We start from the raw sequence: 9,305 nt of genomic DNA on the forward strand, positions 1-9,305 counted from the left end.
GTTATATACTTTTAGTGTTAGTTATTTATTGTATTTTGAAAACTCTTTTAGTGTTAGTTATTTATGTCTATAAGTAAATTTAAAATGCTAGTTATTATATTGTTAATTAACTTTATTTCACATTTTATATACTACAACAAAAGCATTTGAGGTTGATATTTAGTCTGTGAAATCAAGTTTTTCTTTTATTCTTTTGTGAAATTATTAGGGTAATGAGTTTCGAAATGTAAATTTTAGAATTTATGTATAACATAACATTCATATTTTTCATGTTTTCATTTTTTTTTTTCGTTTTCTAATTTATTTTGAGAGGAAGAGAAAGAGAATATGCTTAAGTCACTTTTATATTTATTTAATTTTTTTGTATGTAATAAATAAATAAAAAATCTCTTGACCCATTAAAGATCGGGTAAAGATTATAGGCTCCACAACTTGGTCCAAATCTATCCAACTTCCCCTAGAATCTGATCTAACTCATGCATAACCAAATCAAACCTGAACTCATCCAACCTGGCCCGTACCCTAGGCCATGTATAAGAGGAAGATGGACTGCCTCAAATTAACTAGTGCCTTCCTAGTTCAGCTTGATTACTACCAAGTCAAATTGATGACAAAAGATAGCAATAGTTGACAGATGGGCACGTGTAACAAGGTTGTGATCCTAAATACCTGTTTGGATAGAGCTTCTTTGTGTTTGCATCTGTGTTTTTTTTTTGTTTTTTTTTTAGAAGTATGTTTCTGTGTGTCCTATGCATTGTTCACGAGATCCACAAACCTCTTTTTTCAGCAAAAATTTCATTAAAAATGGGTCATATGACACTATTCACACATCTATATATATATATATATATATAACCGAAAACTCTAAAGTTTCCACAATTTTCCACGAAAGCACAACATTAAAAAAAAAGAAAAAAAAAAGTAATAAACCCAACACTCAAAANAGTGCTTCTACCATGTCATTGCATTGTTCCTGCTATGATGATGTTTATCCTTGTTTACTGTACCATTTCTAAGCTTGCGGGTTGAAGTGCCTGCCATGCCAATTTTATATGTTATTCATTCCTTTAGTTTACACTGCCCAGTATTCCTGCTAGGTCAATCCAAATAACATCTTGGGCTTCTCCAACCCATTTTATTCCTTGGGCATCCTCGGATTGTTTCATTCTTTAGGGCATCCTTGGCCCATTTCATTCCTTCCTACTTCATACATTCCCATGAGTTTTTCCTAAATCTTTTGGGCTTCTCTGGCTCAATTATTACATCCTTTACCTTTGGGTTTATTGGCCTTCGAACCAATCTCATTTACTAATTCCTTTCTTTGGGCTCCTCCAGCCCATTTTTGCTTTCTTTCTAATTCCCATAGACTTCCTACTTCATTATTTAGGGCTCCCTTGGTCCCATTTGCTTTCTTTGAGGCAATTTTACTATTTTATAGGCCCGTGGACCATTATTCCTGCCTTTCTGGCCTAATGGTCTTTACTTTGTTGTTTTCTTTTTCCATCTCTTCATATTGTTGGGCTCCTTTTGCCAAAAAATGGGCATCAACAATGGTTTTGAATGTATCATCTGTTGAAAGTGTTTGTGTTTTGATTTAAAATTTTGGATGGAAGATGTGCTGGAATGAATATGTAGTTAAAATTTTAAATATTTGGTTGCATGTGTTTGAAATTTTTACTATTTTGATAGGAATTTTGAATAAATTTTTTGTTCCTCTTCAATTTCTTAGTAAAAACACTTTTTAATCTTGTTTTCTCTTTGTCTTTATATGTTTTTCTTTTCTTTTCTTTTTTTTTTTTTTTTGAAGAGAGAAACATAAAAGGAAAGCAAAAATGCATATTTACCATTGTTTTTAATAGAGGTGAGTTACATTTATGGGAGACAATGGAATGAACATCAAATAGATAAAGTGACCTTTTTTTAATTAAATCATGGATAAACAAAGTTTTTTTTTTTTTGAAAGAGTTTCAACCTATAATGTTCGCTCCTCATAATATCTTTTTACTATCAAACCAAGACATTAATCAGTTTTGGTTTTGGTATAAGCCAAACCACATGTGGATTTACTGCCATTATTCCTAAATTATAATATCATTACCACTAAATTATAATAACCAAGTAGACTTATTTTGACTTTACTAACGATTCTTGAAGCCAAAAGAATTTGGTTTAAATTTCAAGTTTCATTGTATATGTATTAGCTTTGACCACCTCAATTTCTCAAACAGCCAATCAGAACATTTGGTTGGTTCCTTTCTCTTATAGTTTCCTCCTTCTATCTCTTTATGCTTTGAATAAATGAAATTTCCAGTTGTTGAATTTCCAATCAACTCCTTTTTGGTTTTCGTAAACTAGAGAGGGTGTTCGATCAGTACATATAGTAAAAGTCAATTACAGACTCGTCAGGGAATAATCTAGTGCTAAAAAAGATTTGAACACCGTCGTTAGAGGGAAACAAAAGTTATGTAGGTAGAAACCTTAGACTGTCTTCAATTTATCCCACCTTTTTAGTTAATGTACAATAAGCGAAAAAGATAAGTGGATGGTCAAAAACTAGGTAATTTAAATTAGAGGGTTAATCAATAAGAACAATCTCACCCATATACTTATCTGTAATTCTCGTTTACTGTTTACCAAATATATATGCTCGACATTCGGAATACATAAGTAACTTATGAGAAAGCTCCTTTGATAATCATGGTTGAGCTAAACCCAACCCAAATCCCACCTGGTTTTTATGTAATGATTGTGGAGTAATGCTGCAATTATATATCTTCTAGTGTGATGAACAATATTAAGCTAGGTCTTAGGTCATAACAACTTTGGATGCCTAGAAACCTGAATATAAATTATGTTACATAATTTAATTTGTTGTACGTACGTAGTTTATCATTGTTTTTCTTGAGTACACTAACTCCTTGAAATTATTATACTAATAAACATTTTAGTGATTTCACTCTTAATTTAGTAGTACTGATATTTGAATTTACTGCTTATTGCAGTATCTACCCAGATTCCAACCTAAAAACCTGAAACATAATAAAACCTTATTTGAGCGTGTTAATGAAAGGCAACAAGGAAGGGATGCACCCCATCACAGCTAGCATTGGCCTGGGTTCATCACCAAGGGAATGACGTGTGCCCCATACCTGGAACTACAAAGATTGAAAACTTTAACCAGAACATTGGAGCAGTACTGTCTGTGAAACTAACACCAGAAGAAATGGATGAACTTGAGTCATTTGCTACTGAGGATTCCGTAAAGGTTGAGAGATATACTAATTCCTTTACAAGTTGGAAGGATTCTGAAACTCCACCACTTTCTTCATGGAAAGATGCATAAACAAAAACCTTTCTTTTTCTGTGTCTCAATACCACCCGCTAGAAATATTATATTCTCATTGAAGGATGTAGACCTTTCCATTTGTATATATTCTCTTTGTTGAAAATTCCAATTCGAATATACAATTCAACTTTGCATTGACGGCAAACTGATCCCTGAATTTAAGTTAAAAAGTACCCACTCCGTCCCAAATTAGTCTTCTATTCCAATGTCCAAAACTGAAATTCTTTTAAAAATAAATAAATAAATAACAAATTAACATATCATATGCTTTATTAAAAAGGTCTATACCTTAATTTCTTTCACCAAGTTTTAATAAAAAAAGATCAACCATGGAGTGGCGCATTGGAGCACTAGTGCTCCAAAGGTAACTAATAAAATTCTGTCAATAGGGTTGTAGTATGATTGGCACCTACTAACATGTCTACAATTCTCATGCCACGAGTTGGACCCACCCCCCCCCCCCCCCCTTCCAAAAAAAAAAAAAAAAAAAAAAAAAAGCAAAATCATATACATTAAAATATATCCCGAAAGAACAACTTGTCAAACAGAGAGAAAAAAGTTCTTATCGTTCTTTTTTTTTTTTTTTTTGGCTTTTTGGAAATGAAATGGTGAACCATTAGATGTTTCCTTGATGTATAATGGTGAACGAAAGGATACTATGCTTAGTGTTGGTTTATGTACTGAACACGGTTTCTTTGTAACGTTAACCTATCCTGAATTATAATGTAAAAAAGGTTTTTCTTGTTACCATTTACTCATAGACACCGATCAAACTGGCTCAAACCAAGCCATGCAAACCAGCGATGGTGATTTTAGATGTCGTAGCTCTGAACAGCACAAAGGCTTGCGCTATATGCAATGAAAAAACTCCTCCCAAAAAAGTGACCAACCACACCGATCGATAGCATTTGATCATAAAAATAATGATAAAGAAAAATAGATGTAAATCTAGAATAAAATACGAAGATTTTTTATCAGAAAGCCCCATTTGTATTTAAAGAGTTTGTCGAGAAATGAGGGATAAGCATGGAAAATCCTTAATTAGGACACCCAAGGAGGGACATGAATTTGTGGCAGCTTGCCAGCACTGCAAATTTCTTGTTTAGACTTTAGTTAATGGAGGGCTGAAACCGCCATATGCCTAAGATTTTCCTCTTCGGTAGTTTTCTAATTCCATTATCTCTTCTCTCAAAGCAAATCAAAAGGAAAAATATATAATGAAACTTTGAATTTTAATATTGTGGTGTGGTCTTTTTTTTCTTGAAATATCATATAGGATGGTCAATAGTGTTGTAGCTTAGAGACACTTTTATTCTTTTATTAATTAGAATAAACAGATTTCAAATCATTCATTATCTATTGTGGTAGCTATAAATTATCAAAAAAATAAACTATATATATACACACACATATGTGGTGAGATCTCTTTAAAGGTCAAAATGAAGTCCATAGACTACAAAGCAATTTCAACAATTTTCTTTAATTAGGTTTATAGCCAAATTCTACATAGAGGAATTAAGGTGTGCATTGGTTGGTTGGATTGGGTTTGAGGTATTTCACAACCCTATCCAACCTTTTTTCGGTTGAGAAACCTTCAACCAAAATCCAACCCATGTGGATTCAGTTGGTTTTGATTAACTTATTGGTTGTGGCCATTTTCTCAAGGCTAGTAAGAAAATGGAGTTTATATTATTCAATAAATGATTACATATTACACAATTGGATTTAATATTATAGTTTTTTTTTAATTAAATCTCAAATCCTATAAAAAAAAGTCTCAAAAAAATCAAATAGAAAATTAAAATAAGACTACAAATCCATAATATATCAAATAAACAAACTTATAATAAATATATATGTAAGGACTCAATTTGGATTGACCCTGAATGGTGGTTCTTCCGCCCAATAAGCCCAAACAATAAATTTATAGAGAGTGGGTTGAGAGGTTTAGGTGCTGGCCGTCGATCACCATGCATGAACTTTTCTTATAAAAAATGCTAAGGTTTCTTTACAAATGGGGGAATGCTCCTCGGCCTGTGGCCGAGGAGGCCTGATTGTTCTCTCGCTTTTTCTTTTTTCTTTCCCCCCCCCTTTCCTTACTTTACTAGCTTTTCTTTTATAGTTTTCATCTTCCTATCTCCTCCTTCCATCTGTTGATCACCTATTTGCCTTTTTTCTGGCCGTCCATCCCATCAAAGGCCTTATCGGTACTCAAGTGGTTCACTCTGATCAACGTTATCCTGCCAAGGGGTTACCTCCCCATTAATGCGGCCAGAGGGGGTTAGTTGAGTGCATTAAATGTGAGAGCGACAGCTTACTTTGGGGTTAATCTTTCCCCAAAATCACCTTTGTCAGGCCGAGGATAAGGTGGTCCTCGGCGTGGATTGGGAAAAGAGACTTTCCCCTTCCCCAACCACAAATAGCCTATGATCCTCGGCCTGGGCCTCGGGCCTGTTTCATGATGGGCCAAGGCTATCAGGCCATAGGCCCCACAATAGCCCCTCAAAACCCTGCTGCACGTTCCCTCGGACGGGGAGGAGGGTTTTGATACCTGCGGGTCCATGGACGAATTGTCCCACTTCGGTTTGTACTGATGCTGGCGGCTTTCTGACTGCCCGATGCGCGTTTTTAGCGTTTCAAGACTTAATGGGCGCCCACATTAAATTTTGGCGGCACCACGTTTCCCACTTTCAACGGCATGATCTTTTGCTTTTATGAGCAAGCGGTTACATTTGGGGAACCTAAGGAGGAGTATAAATACCTGTTTGAACCTAAGGGTTTCATCATTTTCGCGCTTACAATTATTGATGCGTATAATTTGAATCTGGCTCGACTTGCACACTATCTGAAGAGTACCGTCATATTTCTGTAAGTCTTCTTTTTCTAATGACCCCAAATTTCCTTGATTTCACTCTTCTTTTTCTCTTTTAGAATTTTAGTTGTCTTTGGGGAATGGGTAAGTTTAAGAAGTTGGTCGAGTCCGATGAGATGATGAACAAATTCATGGTTGACTATGGAATACCCAATAATGTGAATTTGAAGTACTGTGAAGAGGGAGAGTGGTACCTTAGGAGGAGGGAGGGTGAAGTTGTGATCCCGATAGTTGCTTTCGTAGAAGGAGGGATGAGAATCCCTATGAGGCCGGTGACCCTTAATTACCTTAGGCATTTTCGCCTGGCTCCTACTCAGTGTGCCGTGAATGTATTTAGGATATTAGGGTGTGTAGATACCCTGAATGAGAAAATGGGGCTGAGACTGACTCACCACGATGTAATTGGTGTTACAACCTTCATCACCTGAGGAGTAAGACATATTATATGAAGACAAGGGACGATAGGGTTCGTCTTATCCAGTGTCTTCCTGTTCCAATAAAGGTTGAACCAAGATTTCCTCATAGTGTCGGGAGAGTGGCACAACGGCTTTCATTGCCCAACGGTAGAGGGGGAGCCAGGTAGGGCATCCGAAATACCAGATAATCTAGGTCTCAGCATTTTCAAGTTTTATACCTGTATACTCGATTTGGTTGATTAACCATAGGGATTTCGCTTTTCTTTTCGCAGATCCACACGCCTTTGCACGTCATTTTCACCTGGTTAACAAAGCGGATTTGAAAACCGTTCTCAGGTCGGAACTTTTCTTGAACGAATCTGATAACCAAGTCAGAGCTGCTCATAAAATCCTCAGATGCGACCCAGCTCAGACGTCATTCCCAGTACCGAAGCACGTAATTAGAGCTCGTGACCCTCGGCTTACGCAGATTACCGTGGTGGAGAGCGGTTTTGCTTTTGCTGAGGGGTCTTATATACCCGAAGGCATTCCACTATCAGGTCCCTCTTCATCCCGGCCAGTAACGGCGGCCGAGAAAGGATTATCTAAGAAAGCAAGGGAGGTGGTTGAACTGAGCTCCTCCGAGGACGAATATAGGGTGTTTGACTTAGTTGATCAGTCCGAGGATCCTCCCGGTGACCTAGGAGACCCCTATTTGCCCGAAGCCGATCTCCAGTCCAAAAAAGTTGGTACTCGGGCTGAGATGGGTTTAAAAAGACAGCCCTCAACCATGCCTTAGGGGGGGACTATATTAAGGGGCTTGGGATTGGAAACCATCCAACAAAATTTATTCAAGAAATCATCGTAAATATACCCAATAATATTTAAAGAAAGTCATAAAGGGGGAAAAAAATGTCATGCTAAGGACAGTCGTTAATAATCAAATTTAAAAAAGTTTTAATACCACTTTCATGGGAAATGAAAAAAATTGTCAAAATATTAATTACTTTTTTTTTTTTTCCATTTCCCATAAAAACGTTCTTTAAATGGATTATTAACCAGTGCCCTAAGAATACTTGTTAGCATTTCCCTATAATAAAAATCTCTAAATTATATTTTTATTTTGTATTTAAAAATTTGATGCTTTAGTTTGTAAGGGTTTTTGGACAAACTAAACACATGTGGCAAACTTATGTGTCATTGTGTCATTAGTTTTTTTTTTTTTTTTTTGAGAAACAACTAAACATGTATTAGCATTTTTCTATTGGCGGGGATGCCAATAAAATGTTAACATGTGTAACAAGCTTATATGTCACTTAACGGACACGTTGGCATTTTTCTAATGGAGAGGCTTCCAATCAAAACAACCCCAAATGTTAGGGGCATGAATCAAAATTTTGAAACCTTAGAGGGCAAAACCAAAAGAACCTAAATTTTAGGGGGTATTTTGCACTTTATCCTTTAGTGAATTTGTATATACTATATAGTGACTATATCACTTGTCTATGTATATGGTATACTTACCCAAAAAATTAAGTATAGATAACTAATAAAACTTTTAACGTTTTTTCTTTGTTTTAACTGCTAAAATGTAAAATAATGTCGTCAATAAATATTATAATTTACATATAAATTTAATTTAAACCACTTACTATCAAATGTAATTTAAGCCACTCCCTATTTTGGATGATAGATAAGATTAAGTTGGTGTTTGCAATGGATAATAGAGATTTTTTATTAAAAAATATACATTTATGATATTTATTGGTCATTCTATAATGATTATTCTTTATCATTATGCCAAGTTTATAAGCATCTAGTTGGCATAAAGCCACATGTGATTTTAAAAATGATGACACATGTAAGTTGTCAGATAGCCATGTGTGTGTTTGCTGTGTTAGTTTGGTAGTCAGGCCATGTGTGTTTTGGCAAAATATATTACGCGGAAGAATTGGAGGCAATTATCAAGAAGATTGAATGCTGCTAAACACTTGGCACTTGTTGATACTTTTTTTCTCTAAAGACCCACAAAAAGCAAGCCCAATTCTCTTGGGCCTAGTATTTCTATTGTACTTTATTTCAATTTTTGGGCACTACCCAAGCCCATGTAACAGAGGAGTGTGGTGTGAAGATTAAAGAGTATGCCTACTTTGAGTTTACGTGTAAACCCAAGAGACCCAAGAGATAGATTTCTATGAGCCCATGAGCAAGCCCATATGTTGACCACAAACACAGAAAAACAACACCGGACTAATTTGTTGTATTTGCTCAACTTTCGGCCTAATTACCTCTAGCTTGAAAAGGCAATTTGACTCATCTTATGTTGACTAACCAAATTCCTTAAATTTAACAAGTTCTTTATAGGTCCTTTTTCCCAAATAGGACAGGGCAAAGCTGGTTTAGTGAGCATATAACCCAAAACTGTTACAAAACTGTTGGAGCATTTTTATATTAAATAATTAAAATGAATAAATGTTACAACATAAATATAAAGATATGGGACTGAATACGGAAGATAAAGAGTTAGTGAAAATGTTTAATCCCACATTGAAAATGAGAGAAACTATTTTATTCTTTTTAATTGTGGTGATTAATGGGCTAACATGAATTGTCTCAAATATTGGGCTAGATATGTGCACAAGGGGGAGTTGCTTTGGGCTTGAATCTCCTTAAAGAGAGTGAGTGCCGTGCC

Source organism: Quercus suber, unplaced genomic scaffold (genome assembly GCF_002906115.3).
Source record: "Quercus suber isolate HL8 unplaced genomic scaffold, Cork oak 2.0 scaffold_77, whole genome shotgun sequence".
In the NCBI taxonomy this organism is placed as follows: domain Eukaryota; kingdom Viridiplantae; phylum Streptophyta; class Magnoliopsida; order Fagales; family Fagaceae; genus Quercus; species Quercus suber.